Source organism: Chiloscyllium plagiosum, unplaced genomic scaffold (genome assembly GCF_037043375.1).
Source record: "Chiloscyllium plagiosum isolate Xiang-an unplaced genomic scaffold, Cpla_swu_hap1 HiC_scaffold_44, whole genome shotgun sequence".
In the NCBI taxonomy this organism is placed as follows: Eukaryota; Metazoa; Chordata; class Chondrichthyes; order Orectolobiformes; family Hemiscylliidae; genus Chiloscyllium; species Chiloscyllium plagiosum.
Window position 1 is genome coordinate 13,550,543 of NW_028270182.1, and position 13,008 is coordinate 13,563,550.

At 50.8% G+C, this 13,008-nt stretch overlaps 1 long non-coding RNA gene across 2 annotated transcripts; it reads right to left on the bottom strand.

Moving 5' to 3' along the window:
- Positions 1 to 407: 407 nt before the first annotated feature.
- On the bottom strand, positions 408 to 3,452 carry LOC148136925 (uncharacterized). 2 transcript variants are annotated; one of them, XR_015754328.1, is made up of 3 exons: positions 3,374 to 3,452; positions 1,127 to 2,139; positions 408 to 608 (listed from the first exon to the last, which is right to left on the bottom strand). It is a non-coding gene; the product is annotated as an uncharacterized LOC148136925 (long non-coding RNA). The 2 variants fall into 2 exon arrangements; XR_015754329.1 differs by lacking the exon at positions 3,374 to 3,452 and adding an exon at positions 2,445 to 2,801.
- Between the last annotated feature and the right edge of the window lie 9,556 nt (positions 3,453 to 13,008).

Here is a 13,008-nt window from a genome sequence, read left to right on the forward strand (position 1 = left end):
TCAGGTTAACTGTAACAATTGGTGTTAGCTAGACAATATGTTGAAGGTGTTAACGCCTTGTGTTCTCTGTCTATGCCATAATGTTTAGATTGATTCTAATCTAAAAAGTGAGATAACAGAACACAGGGGGCTATCACCTTCAACATATTGTCTAGCTAACACCAATTGTTACAGTTAACCTGAGAATGCAACTTTTTAAAAAAGATTTTGTGATTTACACATGTAAGAAGTGAAACTATTATGGTATTCGAACAGATGAAAGACTCAACAGACAATCAAGGTATTTTTCAATGTATAATTTCAGTTACATCACGCTGTAAATTTTTGCTATAAATTCTGTGCCTTACAATTGTGTCTTCCACAACCACCTGATGAAGGAGTGGCACTCTGAAAGCTGGTGTGCTTCCAATTCAACCTGTTGGACTATAACCTGGTGTTGTGTGATTTTTAACTTTGTACACCCCAGTTCAACACCAGCATCTCCAAATCATGGTAGATATAAATTCCACATAGAGTCATACATCACAGAAACAGATCCTTCGGTCCAACTCATCCATGCCGATCACATATGAAACAAAAATAGATGTTGCTGAAAAAGCTCAACAGATCTGCGAAGAGAAATCAAAGTTAAAATTTCGGGTCAGGTGACCCTTCCTCAATCTGACCTAGTCCCATTTGCCAGCATTTGGCCCATATCCTTCTAAACCCTTCATATTTCTATATCCATCCAGATGCTTTGTAAATGTTATAATCGTACCTGTTTCTACCACTTCCTCTGGCAGCTCATTCCATACACACACCACCCTCTGTGAAAACGTTACCCTTCAGATCCATTTTAAATCTTTCCCCTCTCAACTTAGATTATGCTCTCTAGTTTTGGACTCGTCCACCCTAAGAAAAATACCTTATCTATTCATCCCATCCATGCCCCCTCATGATTTTATAAACCTCTTTCAGGTCACCCCTCAAACTTTGACGCTCCAGGGAAAAAAGCCCCAGCCTATTCACATCTTACATCACAACTGACTCTGTTACATTGCAGCATTCTTTCAGTACAGAACAACAAACAGTGCGATGCTCCCTCTGTCCTGACCTTCTGATAATGCACTGTTACCTAACAGCTCACCTTCTGATGTCCATCCCAGTACGATCTTTAGTTAGCGTCCAGAGTGAACTTCAGTTGAATGCATTGCAGAGTGCCATGCCAATTAATTTAAAATGGCACTTGGAAACTAAGGACCAATCAAATTTAAATCTGATGATGTTGACAGCCTGAAACTAATAAGAATGTGATGCGTCATAGGGGTATATAACAAAGTGGCAATCGGACAGAGATTGTACAGCCAACTGTCAACTGAAGAGTTCTTCCCAAACTTATAGCTACCGTGATCCCATATCAAGTCTGGGGATATTATTGTGAACTTTCATGAGAACTATGGGAGGAAAGAAGTTGCGGAATGGATGCTGTGGAAAAGGGAGGGGGTGGGGAGCATTAGGATTGGGAGTTCCATGTGTCACAGCCCTCTGATAATTAAAACCGAAACACCCAGAAAGGAGCATCTCACCTCTAGTCTGATAAAAATGTGTGACAAGGGCTGTAAGCCCCCGATCTGTTATAAAGGAGTGGTTAAATGAAATCCTTTCACTCACTCAGCAATTAACAAGTAACAATTTATTTATCTAACAAATTAACAGAATTCCTAACAAACTGAACAATTATTCCCTAACTACTACCTATTCCTGAAATGAACTAAATTCTAATGGTATGCTGTTTCAATAACGCAGATCCCAATTATAAAAAACCAAGTAATAAGAAAGCAATAAATTAAAACTTAGTCTCTCAAAGTTCACCCAGAATGGGTCATCTGGAATGCTCCTAGTCCTGTCCGCTCATTCTGCTGTCGGGGATGTTTTCTCTGTAATTCTTCTGTTCTGAACACCGTTCTTTATCATTATCTGGTGTCAAGAATATTTACATATGCCATGTACCTTTATGAATAGATGGCAATTTTTTTTTTCTCACAGCATGGAGATTTCTTGTCTCTTCAGTTGGCAGGAGGCCCAATTATTCTTGTAAGCCTCCTCTGGACCCCCTCTGACACCAGTATATCCTCCCTTCGATATGGTGTTCCGGTTGAGCTTAAAGATAAAAAAAAACAAGACATTTCTCAGACACCCTGATGAAAAATTGACTACATTGCTCGATTACAGACTCTCCTAACATGCACAGCAACCCATCAGTTCTGAAAATTAGCTGCCCGTTAAGTTGCTGTCAAAGAAATTACTATGACTACTGAAATCTTCACAGTTAGCCATTAAATGGCTTCAGACCCACAGAACAAACTAGTTCAGAATTCAAACATCCAAAATGAAAAATAAATGATATTAAAGGATACATAAGACACGTTACAGGGTTCACAATGAATCTCACACACCCCACTCACCCAAGCCAGGAGAGGGGACGACAACCACCAAATCCATTCCCCCATCACCTGATACCCCATCCTACTGCCCTTCCATCATCTCCTCCCTCCTTCCGTCTACCTCCCTAATCCACCCTGCTATCTCACCCTTCCCTCTCTCCTTCCTTTTCCCTCACCACTTCTCTTCCTCCCATCTTTCATCTCTCTCTACCCATCCATCCCTTTCACTCTCTTGTACACCCTCCTTCTCTCTCTACCTCCCTCTCACTCCGTCCCTCCTCCTCTCCTCTTTCACCACCACTATGCTCACCCTCCTTCTCCTCTCTCACTCCTACTCTTTCTCCCCTCCTTCCATACATCACTCTCTACTGCTCCTTCCCACTCTCACTTCCATTTCTCTCCCAACTCTCATTTCCCCCTCCCTGTTTACACCACTCCCTTTCTGTTGCTGCCCCCTTTCTTCCACACCCCTTGTTAACTCCCTATCAATAAAACCCATTCTCTTCCACCTCTCCATCCCCTCTCTGCCCCTCCCCTTCCCCTTCCCCTCTCCCCCATCTCCCTCCTTTTCTCCTCCTGCCCCTCCTTTCCTTCAACCTTTCTCCTTTCCCTCTCCCCGTCCATTCCACCTTCTCTATCTTCTTTCTTCCCCCACCTCCTTCTCCAACTCACTCCCTCTCTTCCCCCCCCTTCCCTAACCCCTTTATTCTTACACTCCCCACTCCCTTACCTTCTCTCCATTCCTTCTCTCACCTACCTGTCACACTCTCTCCTCATTACCTCTCCCTCCCTCTCTGCCCACTCCCTCCCTACCGGCCCTCCATTGACTCCTTCTTCCCTCTCCCTCTCTCCCCCCTTTCCTCCTCCTCCTCCTCTGTCCTTGCCTGCCTATCTCCCTCTCTGTATTTGTAGCTGTATTCTCACTCTCACTCCTCTCTCCCTCCCTTTACCGAGGGAGGACAGAGTCTTTGGGCTCGGGCTCCCTCCAGCGCCCCCCAGGGGCCGCCCGCGCTCGGGCAGGGGGACAGCAGCGCTCCCGCACGGCAGGGGCGGGGCCGGGGGACGGACCGGAAATTGTAGATGTACCTGAATGGGGGACGGACCGGAAATTGTAGATGTACCTGAATGGGGGACGGACCGGAAGTGGAGTCTGGGTCCGGGGGTCGTTCCTGCTGTTTTCCATCCCGCCCCGCCCGCCCCCTCGGCCTGATTTGGGTCTCCGGGCCTTCCCTGGGGCCTGCAGCCCAGGGGGAAAGTCTCTCATTGTCTCGGCCAGAGCTATGGGCTCACACTGTGTCCGGAAAACACAGAGAGGCTCCAGTCACGGTGGGGGTTGGAGTCACCTTCTGGACCCCACTGCAGACCCGGGGGGTGCGGGGACACCCACACAGGGCCCTTAGGGAGGGGGGGACACCCACACAGGGCCCTTAGGGAGGGGGGGACACCCACACAGGGCCCTTAGGGAGGGGGGGACACCCACACAGGGCCCTTAGGGAGGGGGGGACACCCACACAGGGCCCTTAGGGAGGGGGGGACACCCACACAGGGCCCTTAGGGGGGGGGGGGGGCACCCACACAGGGCCCTTAGGGAGGGGGGGGCACCCACACAGGGCCCTTAGGGAGGGGGGGACACCCACACAGGGCCCTTAGGGAGGGGGGGACACCCACACAGGGCCCTTAGGGAGGGGGGGACACCCACACAGGGTCCTTAGGGAGGGGGGGACACCCACACAGGGCCCTTAGGGAGGGGGGGACACCCACACAGGGCCCTTAGGGAGGGGGTGCGGGGACACCCACACAGGGCCCTTAGGGAGGGGGAACACCCACACAGGGCCCTTAGGGAGGGGGACACCCACACAGGGCCCTTAGGGAGGGGGGGACACCCACACAGGGCCCTTAGGGAGGGGGACACCCACACAGGGCCCTTAGGGAGGGGGTGCGGGGACACCCACACAGGGCCCTTAGGGAGGGGGAACACCCACACAGGGCCCTTAGGGAGGGGGACACCCACACAGGGCCCTTAGGGAGGGGGGGACACCCACACAGGGCCCTTAGGGAGGGGGACACCCACACAGGGCCCTTAGGGAGGGGGACACCCACACAGGGCCCTTAGGGAGGGGGGGCACCCACACAGGGCCCTTAGGGAGGGGGACACCCACACAGGGCCCTTAGGGAGGGGGGACACCCACACAGGGCCCTTAGGGAGGGGGGCGGGGACACCCACACAGGGCCCTTAGGGAGGGGGGGCGGGGACACCCACACAGGGCCCTTAGGGAGGGGGGGCGGGGACACCCACACAGGGCCCTTAGGGAGGGGGGGCGGGGACACCCACACAGGGCCCTTAGGGAGGGGGGGGACACCCACACAGGGCCCTTAGGGAGGGGGGGGCGGGGACACCCACACAGGGCCCTTAGGGAGGGGGGGCGGGGACACCCACACAGGGCCCTTAGGGAGGGGGGGCGGGGACACCCACACAGGGCCCTTAGGGGGGGGGGACACCCACACAGGGCCCATAGGGGGGGGGGGGGGACACCCACACAAGGCCCATAGGGAGGGGACACCCACACAAGGCCCATAGGGAGGGGGGGGGGGGGGACACCCACACAGGGCCCATAGGGAGGGGGGGGGGGGACACCCACACAGGGCCCATAGGGAGGGGGGGGGGAGACACCCACACAGGGCCCATAGGGAGGGGGGGGGGGGGGACACCCACACAGGGCCCATAGGGAGGGGGGGGGGGACACCCACACAGGGCCCATAGGGAGGGGGGGGGGACACCCACACAGGGCCCATAGGGAGGGGGGGGGGGGACACCCACACAGGGCCCATAGGGAGGGGGGGGGGACACCCACACAGGGCCCATAGGGAGAGGGGGGGGGGACACCCACACAGGGCCCATAGGGGGGGGGGACACCCACACAGGGCCCATAGGGAGGGGGGGGGGGGACACCCACACAGGGCCCATAGGGAGGGGGGGGGGACACCCACACAGGGCCCATAGGGAGGGGGGGGGACACCCACACAGGGCCCTTAGGGAGGGGGGGGGACACCCACACAGGGCCCTTAGGGAGGGGGGGGGGGACACCCACACAGGGCCCTTAGGGAGGGGGGGGGGACACCCACACAGGGCCCTTAGGGAGGGGGGGGGGACACCCACACAGGGCCCTTAGGGAGGGGGGGGGGACACCCACACAGGGCCCTTAGGGAGGGGGGGGGGACACCCACACAGGGCCCTTAGGGAGGGGGGGGGCACCCACACAGGGCCCTTAGGGAGGGGGGGGCACCCACACAGGGCCCTTAGGGAGGGGGGGACACCCACACAGGGCCCTTAGGGAGGGGACACACCCACACAGGGCCCTTAGGGAGGGGACACACCCACACAGGGCCCTTAGGGAGGGGGACACACCCACACAGGGCCCTTAGGGAGGGGACACCCACACAGGGCCCTTAGGGAGGGGGACACACCCACACAGGGCCCTTAGGGAGGGGGACACCCACACAGGGCCCTTAGGGAGGGGGACACCCACACAGGGCCCTTAGGGAGGGGGGGACACCCACACAGGACCCTTAGGGAGGGGGGACACCCACACAGGGCCCTTAAGGAGGGGGTGCGGGGACATCCACACAGGGCCCTTAGGGAGGGGGGGCGGGGACACCCACACAGGGCCCTTAAGGAGGGGGGGGGGACACCCACACAGGGCCCTTAGGGAGGGGGACACCCACACAGGGCCCTTAGGGAGGGGGGGCACCCACACAGGGCCCTTAGGGATGGGGGGACACCCACACAGGGCCCTTAGGGAGGGGGGGACACCCACACAGGGCCCTTAGGGAGGGGGGGACACCCACACAGGGCCCTTAGGGAGGGGGGGACACCCACACAGGGCCCTTAGGGAGGGGGGGCACCCACACAGGGCCCTTAGGGATGGGGGGACACACCCACACAGGGCCCTTAGGGAGGGGGGGGCACCCACACAGGGCCCTTAGGGAGGGGGGGACACCCACACAGGGCCCTTAGGGAGGGGGTGCGGGGACACCCACACAGGGCCCTTAGGGAGGGGGGGACACCCACACAGGGCCCTTAGGGAGGGGGGGCGGGGACACCCACACAGAGCCCTTAGGGAGGGGGCGCGGGGACACACACAGGGCCCTTAGGGAGGGGGCGCGGGGACACCCACACAGGGCCCTTAAGGAGGGGGCGCGGGGACACCCACACAGGGCCCTTAGGGAGGGGGTGCGGGGACACCCACACAGAGCCCTTAGGGAGGGGGTGCGGGGACACCCACACAGGGCCCTTAGGGAGGGGGGGCGGGGACACCCACACAGGGCCCTTAGGGAGGGGGGGCGGGGACACCCACACAGGGCCCTTAGGGAGGGGGTGCGGGGACACCCACACAGGGCCTTTAGGGAGGGGGTGCGGGGACACCCACACAGGGCCCTTAGGGAGGGGGTGCGGGGACACCCACACAGGGCCTTTAGGGAGGGGGTGCGGGGACACCCACACAGGGCCCTTAGGGAGGGGGGGGCGGGGACACCCACACAGAGCCCTTAGGGAGGGGGTGCGGGGACACCCACACAGGGCCTTTAGGGAGGGGGTGCGGGGACACCCACACAGGGCCCTTAGGGAGGGGGTGCGGGGACACCCACACAGGGCCCTTAGGGAGGGGGTGCGGGGACACCCACACAGGGCCCTTAGGGAGGGGGTGCGGGGACACCCACACAGGGCCTTTAGGGAGGGGGTTACACGGTTCTGACCCAGCAACACTGAAGGAGCGGCCGATATATTCCCAACTCAGGATGGGGACCGTGCAGGGATTGGTGTTCCCCATGTATCTGCTGCCCTGGTCCTTCCAGGTGGAAGTGGTCATGGGTTCAGAAGGTGCAGTCTGAGGATCTTTGGTGAATTCCTGCTGTGCGTCTTGTGGATAGTACATGCTGCTGCTGCTACTGAGCGTCGGTGGTGGAGGGAGTGGATGTTTGAGGATGTAGTGCTGCTTTGTACTGGATGGTGTCGAGCTTCTTCAGTGCTGTTGGGGCTCCCCCCATCCAGGCGAGTGGATTTAGAGGTATATGCATGAAAAAGCTGGCCCTTAGGTCCCATTTAAATCTTTCCCTTCTCTCCCTAAACCTATGCCCTCTAGTTCTGGATTCTCCCACCCCAGGGAAACGACCTTGTCTATTTACCCTGTCCATGCCCCTCAAGATTTTATAAACCTCTATAAGATCACCCCTCAGCCTCTGACGCTCCAGGGAAAACAGCCCCAGCCTGTTCAGCCTCTCCTTATAGCTCAAGTCCTTCAACCCTGGCAACAGCCTTGTAAATCTTTTCTGAACCCTTTCAAGTTAACCAACATCCTATAGAATTGAATTGGAGTTTAGAAGAGTGAGAAGTGATCTTGAAACATACAAGATACCGAAGTGACTTGAGAGGTGGATTTTTTTTATTCTCTACTGGGACAAGGGCATTACTAGCTAGGACAGTATTTATTTCCTTTCCCTAGCTGCCTTTGAGATGGAGGTGAGCTGCCTTCTTGTTGAAAGGATGGATTCTATTGTGGAAAGTAGTAAGAATAGAAAGTTTCTTATTTAAAGTGGAAATGAAAAGAATTTTCTATGAGGGTTGTTTGTCTCCAGAGAGTGGTGCAACTAGAGGGAGATAAGTTATTGACTTATCAAGGGGTAGTCGGAAAATGTGGATCAATAAGATCAGCCCCAATCATGTTGAATGGCATAACAGGCATGATGGTTCAATGGCCCACTCCTAATTCAAATGTATCATATTTTGTAGAGAAATGCAGAGAATAAAATTAAAACAAACTCAGTATGGAGTCATAGAGCTGTACAGCATGGTCAAACTCATCCATGACGATGAGATATCTTAAACTAATCTGGTCCCATTTGTCAGCATTTGGTCCATATCCCTCTAAACCCTTCCTGTTCACGCACCCATCCAGATGCCTTTCAAATATTGTGATTTTACCAACCTCCACTACTACCACTGGCAGCTCATTCCATACACGGACCACCCTCTGTGTGAAAAGGTTGCTGCTTAGGACCCTTTTAAATCTTTACCCTCTCACATTAAACTTCTGTCCTCTAGTTTTGTACTCCCCTGCCCTGGGGAAAAGACCTTCGCTATTCACTTTATCTTTAAAATGAACACTTTTCAAGATATCATTTTATTTCTCAAAGTTGTCTAGCTTCCATATGCTTCACAATAAATGCTGATGTGAAATATTTTACTTAGTATCTCACCCATCTCCTGAGTTCCACACATAGATGGTTTTATTGATCTGTTTTGCCCTCCTGATTTCCCTCTTGAGTACACTCCTACTGCCCTTATACTCATCTCGGGATTCACTTGATCCCTTGCAGTCTTTCCCTGATATAAAGCTCCTTTTTCTTAACAGAGGTTCAATTTCTCTCGTTATCCACCATTCCTAACGCCTACTAGCATTCACCTTTGAACTAATAGAAACATCCTGTTTCAGGACTTGTCATAGAGTCATTAAAATGTACAGCACAGAAACCAGATAGCCCAACCTAATCTGCCAGCACTTGGCTCATATCCCTCCAAACCCTTCCTATTCATATACCCATCCAGATGCCTTTTAAATGTTGCAATTGTACCAACCACCACCACTTCCTCTGGCAGCTCATTCCATAAACCCACTACCCTCTGTGTGAAAACATTGCCCCTTATGTCTGTTTTATATTTTTCCCCTCTTACCCTAAACCTATGCCCTCTAGTTCTGGACACCCCACCCCAGAGAAAAGACTTTGTCTATTTATCCTATGCATGCCTCTCATGATTTTATAAACCTTTATAAGGTCACCCCTCAGCCTCCGATGCTCCAAGGAAAACAGCCACAACCTATTCAGCCTCTCCCTATGGCTCAAATCCTCCAACCCTGACAACATCCTTGAAAATCTTTTCTGAACCCTCTCAAGTTTCACAACATCCTTATGATGTCATTTTTAAAGACCTCACAGTTTCCAACCATTTCAGTATTTTACTTTCCATTATTATTTTCCCCACTCTGGAGGAGAACACTCACTTTTACTTGGAGACAGTAAGGACTGCAGATGCTGGAAGAGCTAATAGATGTGGAGTTCGGAATGCTCAGTGCTCCCCAGTCCTGGTGAAGAGTCTCAGCCCAACACACTTTCCTGCTCATCCAATGCTGTCTTATCTGCTGTGCTTCTCCAGCTCCATTCACTTGCTCTTTTCCTTTTTAAACATGTGTAGAAACGCTTACCATCTTATACTTCTAACTTTCTCTCATACGCTAGTTTATCCCTCATTCATCTTTTGTCATTCTTTGCTGTTTATTGTACTCTGTCCAGGCTTCTGCTAATACTTACAGAATTGTATGTTTTTTTCTTTCAATTTGATCCTATCTTTGATTTCCTTAATTAGCCATGGTTGTGCAAGCTTCCCTATATTTTTCTTTCCAACAGGAATATATCTTGCAAGTCTTAAATATCTGCCATTGCATCTCTCCTGACTTATCTTTTAAACTAATGTCCCAGTTTACTTTAGCCAACCATATTCACACTTTCAAGATTGTCCTCATTAAAGCTTGCCAATCCGCATTGTGTAGATACTGTAGATGGTGGGAATGTCCATTTTAAAGAAAATAACGGCTCTTTTGGGACACTAAAAGCAACATTAGCCAACTGAACAGGGGAACAAATATCCTAGTGGGCAGATTTGCTTGTGCTATTCTGGAGACTTTAAATTGGTATGGGGGAGTGGTGGTGGGGTCCTAAGCAGTAGTAAGTAAAGAGAGACTGGTACCATTAAAGGGAGCAAGTTAAAAAGACCACATGGGTAAGAGTTTGGTGGAAAATGAGGTAAGACTGATGAATTAAACTACATTGATATCAGTGCAAGAGATTCCCTACAGTGTGGAAACAGGCCCTTCGGCCCAACAAATCCACAATGACCCTCCAAAGAGTAACCCACCCAGACCCATTTCCCTCTGACTAATGTACCTAACACTATGGGCAATTTAGCATGGCCAATACACCTGACCTGCACATCTTTGGACTGTGTGAGGAAACCGGAGCACCTGGAGGAAACCTACGCAGACACGGGGAGAATGTGCAAACTCCACACAGAAAGTCACCCGAGGCTGGAATTGAACCTGGGACCCTGACATTGTGAGGCAGCAGTGCCACCCCCAAATTACTTAATATGTCGATGTACTTTTGCAAGTAGGAGCAAAAATCGACTTTCTCTTGGGAAATAATGCAGGACAAGTGACTGAGGTGTTGGTGAGGGGAGCATTTTGGACCAGTTATCAATTTTATTCATGATGTGGAGATGCCGGTGTTGGACTGGGGTATACAAAGTTAAAAATCACACAACACCAGGTTATAGTCCATCAGGTTTAATTGGAAGCACTAGCTTTCGGAGCGCTGTTCCTGCATCAGGGTGGTAGTGGAGGACTCAATTGTAAGACATGCTACAAATTCTGTGTCTTGCAATTGTGTCCCCCACAACTATCTGATGAAGGAGCGGCGCTTCGAAAGCTAGTGCTTCCAATTAAACCTGTTGGACTATAACCTGGTGTTGTGTGATTTTTAACATAATTTTATTAGTTTTAAAATAGTTATGGAAAAGACCAAGCCTGATATAAAAGTTAAATTTCTAAATTGGAATAAGGTCAATTTTGATGTTATTACACAGGAACTTTCAAATGTTGACTGGGGGAGGCTGTTCACAGGTAAAGAGACATCTGGTATGTGGGAGACTTGAAAAATTAGGTAATGAGAATCCAGTGACAGTATGTTCCATTTGTAGTGTCACAGAGATGTACAGCATGGAAACAAACCCCTCAGTCCAACTCGTCAATGCTGATCTTAAATGGGACTAGATTATCTTAAATTAATCTAGTCCCATTTGCCAGCATTTGGCCCATATCCCTCTGAACCTTTCCTATTCATGTACCCATCCAGATGCTTTTTAAATGTTGTAATTGTACGAATCTCCATCACCACCTCTGGCAGCTCATTCCATACACGCACCAATCTCTGTGTGAAAACGTTGGTACTTAGGTCCCTTTTAAATCTTTCCCCTCTCACCTTAAACCTGTGCCCTCTAGTTTTGGATTCCCCTCCCCTGGTAAAAAGACCTTGTCTATTCATCTTATCCTGAAATGTTGATTCTCCTGCTTCTCAATGCTGCCTGACCTGCTGTGCTTTTCTCGCGCGACACTTTTTGACTCATCCTATCCATGCCCATCATGATTTTATGAACTTCTATAAAAGTTTGAAGGGCAAGCTTGGAAGTTTTGGGAACACTGAGTGACTAGAAATATTGAGTCTCTGGTCAATAAAAAGAGGAAGCGTATGTTAGGTATAGATAGCTTGGATCAAGAACTGAATGTTGTTAATTACTTCGCAATATCAAACTGCAGTAACTACATAGGAGCCAGTCATCAAATATCCATCTATTCTGATCCCAGTACTTGGGCTGTGGCCTTGCACACTGTGATTTTTTTAAAGTGTTCATCTATTATATTACTACCACCCCTTAGGTGAGTGGTTTTGTTAATTACCTTGCTATATCAAACTGCTGAACTACATAGGAATTTGTATGTGAGTTACCATGCTGATGTAATAAACAATGGTATGCCACTATTTGGGATGACCTGGAGAACAGTGTTTAAAGAGGCCACTTAAATCAGAGCTGCTAAAACTCAAGAGGTAACATCAACACCAAGAAGCAGGAACCTTTTGACTGAAAAGATTAGCCTCAATCTCTGTTCAGCCAGTAGTAAACTGGGTGGTATAAAAGCCTTTAACATCTTGTGCTTTGAAAGCAGATTTTAACCCAGTGTGAGAACGTAGTAATTAAAGAACTGTAAAGTTATTTGGGAAAGATAGGTTTCATACAATTGCATGTATATGTCTTATGTTTCAATGATAATAAACCATGTCTTGTGGTAAACTACATCTCATTATTCATGTAAAATGAGTCCCAGTAAATAAGCAAGTAAATCAGACAAATGATGCTTATAATATGCTCCTTCATATTAATTTTATTTGAGCTAATGGTACCAAGTGGGAAAGGCTACCCAGATGAGAACATAGACATAGGTAAACTAGATATCCATGGATAATGAGTAGATAATATAGGATACATGATAATCTCTTGTGAGATGTTGGGTTTAACATAAGTGCATGCACTGCCGCCTAAATAATCTCCAGACTAACACATTAATGATGATACTAACACTAGACGCATACGCTGGTTAGCTCCTTAAAGGAGTTGACCCTTTCAGGTTCCAACAGCCTTATAGAACAGGGATGACCTAATGAACTCAACCCCAACAGCACCCAAGGAGCTCACCTGCACCCAACACAAAGCAAACCAATTGTCTGACAATCCATTAATCACCTTAAATTTGCACATCCTGTACCAGGTGGTGCACTGTGACAGCAAATACACAGCAGCCATCAGGACAAGCATTCTTTGGGCCAACTCTCAAATTCCACTGTCTGGAAGAACAAGGACAGCAGATGCATAGGGATACCACTACCCGCAGGTTCCCCTCTGAGCCATGCACCATCCTGGACT